The sequence below is a fragment of the Limulus polyphemus genome, unplaced genomic scaffold (genome assembly GCF_000517525.1).
Source record: "Limulus polyphemus unplaced genomic scaffold, Limulus_polyphemus-2.1.2 Scaffold1443, whole genome shotgun sequence".
Taxonomy (NCBI): Eukaryota; Metazoa; Arthropoda; class Merostomata; order Xiphosura; family Limulidae; genus Limulus; species Limulus polyphemus.
Window position 1 is genome coordinate 150,708 of NW_013667053.1, and position 2,914 is coordinate 153,621.

The following is a 2,914-nucleotide window of genomic DNA, read 5'->3' on the forward strand; positions in this document are numbered from 1 at the left end:
TTCCCTGTATATGATTTTGCATTATTCAGTTACGTTGGGCATCTTATGAAACCCTACAATCAGTGACGTAGGTTACGATTTCTTTATTGTTGTTCAATATACCATATACTTAAAAAGAAAAAAATTCACGAGCAGTTCTACTACTCATCATATCTATTACCATAGGATTTTTGTTTAGAGTTAAGCACAAAGCTACACAATGGACTGTCTGTACTCTGCCCACCATGGGTATTGAAACCCGGTTTCTAGCGTTGTAAGCCTGTAGATATACCGCTGTGCCACTGGGGGCTATTACCATAGGAAGAAGAACATCTAAACTGCTAAGGTTTCTTGAATATGAAGCTTTAATCAGTAAAGCTTTATATCATCATATAAACTAATCGAGAGGAAACAGTTGTAGAAACACGTAGTTCTGGTGTTCGATGTGAAAATGACAAATACCTTTTAAGGTTGAGAGGTTTTTTTATGTGACACAACTGATGAAATTCCTTTTTTGAAGGAGTGGGGGGCATGAAGACTACACTTGGAAGTATGTTACAAAAAACTGGGTCAAGCACCACCAGGCGGTATAGCTAAGAGACGTATGATAAAAGATTGTGTGCCAATGGCAAAATAGACAACTTCAAACGAAAAAAAAAAAAACTTTAGAAAGAAATCTTAAAATAACTTTAAAGTAATATTTACACTATAAATAAAACCACATTCGTATTTATTCTATGAACGAGTAGGTCTTTAAATAATGTTTTGAGAAGGTGTCTTATGACATAAAATTATGCTATCTGAGTTGATTTCAACACAAAGTATACACATCAAAATATAACCACTCCATTACTACAGTTTCATAATACTGAAGGTTCCAGTAAGTAGGGTTCGACTCGTAATATGAGGGTCGCGGGTTCGAATCCCCCTCACACCAAACATGTTCGTCCTTTCAGCCGTAGGGGGCGTTATAATGTGACGGTCAATCTCACTATTCGTTAGTAAAAGAGTAGCCCAAGAGTTGGCGGTGGGTGGTGATGACTAGCTGCCTTTCCTCTAGTCTTACACTGGTAAATTAGGGACGGCTAGCGCAGATAGCCCTCGTGTAGCTTTGCGCGAAATTCAAAACAAACAAACAAACAATCCAGTAAGTATATGATGTCCAGTAAAGATTCCTGTCCGAATTTTACATTTTCACAATGACTTTTATACCAAAATAAGAAGTAGAATAGTATTGGTTACAAATAAACTTTAGATATGGAAGAAATATTCTATGGACGCTTACAGAAATGTTTTAGATATAAACAATCAAATAATAACATATAGAAAATCCGATCTTCCATCTCAAATTTTTTTTCTCTCTTTTCGACTCCCACTCAGTGGCTCAGCGGTACGTCTGAAGGCTTATAACACTAAAAACCGGGTTTCGATACTTTTTTTTTTAGTTATCACTAGGTTTTTGGTGTTTGCTTGTTGTTTTTATAATATCAAGATAATTCAGAATGTTTCCTTGAAGTTATAGACGACTTCTTTTCATAACTCCGGCCAAGACCTTTCACCGAACAGGATAGTTAAATGTTAACGCCCTCTAGTTTAAGGTTAAATCATTACCATTATCTCTCCACTCCTTTGTAATATTTTTTGTTAGCTTAGTAAAATAGGATATCACCACTAGGTGTGATATTGTCGTCGAGAATCCGAAATAAGACACGGGAAATCCCTCAGTAAATAGGACTTAATTCAATGTTCTCAAGGTAAGTATGAATATTTCTCAGAGAATAAACAGAATTCGTTCTGAAATAACCTTATGCCTGAACCTGAAAGCCCGTTTTGCTAAACACAGTTAAACATGTAAAAATCTCACATATTGCTTAAGTAAACAGGACTTGGTTAATGGATTCACATTACCTCTCTAAAACATGATTCCACGTAATAAAGGATGATTAAGTAATACCAATTCCAGACCAGCATAAAGTATGCATGTGTTATGGAAGATGATTCAAATTGCTTGAAACCGGTCGAAAGTTGTAGTAACATAATTTTGTCGACTCTGATATCTTACTACTGAATCGTATCAGCTGCAAAAAAAAAAATATTTTATGGTTAGTTTCAGACATAATCTCGTAAAAGGAACTTCAGGTTGGAATATTTGGTATGAGCTATTTATATTTCAAGGTAAAATCGCATCATTTTTTGTGTTAAGCACCATTTGAGATCCTTAAATACGAACTCAGAATACATAAGAAATTATGAAAGTTGAACTTTATTTACACTTTAAAAAAGCTGTTCATAAGGAATGAAATTTTCGACACCCGTAAATGTGTTTTTGTATTTACAGTAAATTAAATCGGTTTTACGATATCGATCTCTGAGCATTTTAAATATTTACTATAGTCAACTTTGGACATGTGAGCTTGAGATATATAAATTTACTAATGTAAACTGGTTGGTAAAGTTCTTCGTGAACGCTTTGAACTTGTGTTTTAGTACTGATTTCAGTTAGACACACTTAATAAGATACTAGATTATATTTAGATAGAAAATTATTACATTTTATGTGAACTTATGTCAATTTGATCCAGTTTTAAAAATAAAAGATCAAATTATTAAGCAAAGAAGATAACTTGAACAATTAAAACCGATTAGATAATAAATTAGTTTTAACAGTAAGATGCTTGTTTCAGTTACAGACTTATAGACTTCTATCGGTATCATTCTAATGCAGTTATACAAAGTAAAGGCAATTCGTTTTACTTTAAGTCTAGGTAAATTCTACTTCACAAAATATTAATATATTATGTGCCATTTTCAGATAAGCTGTTCATTACTTTACAATGTCTCTATTATTAAGTCTAGGTAAATTCTACTTCACAAAATATTAATATATTATGTGCCATTTTCAGATAAGCTGTTCATTACTTTACAATGTCTCTAT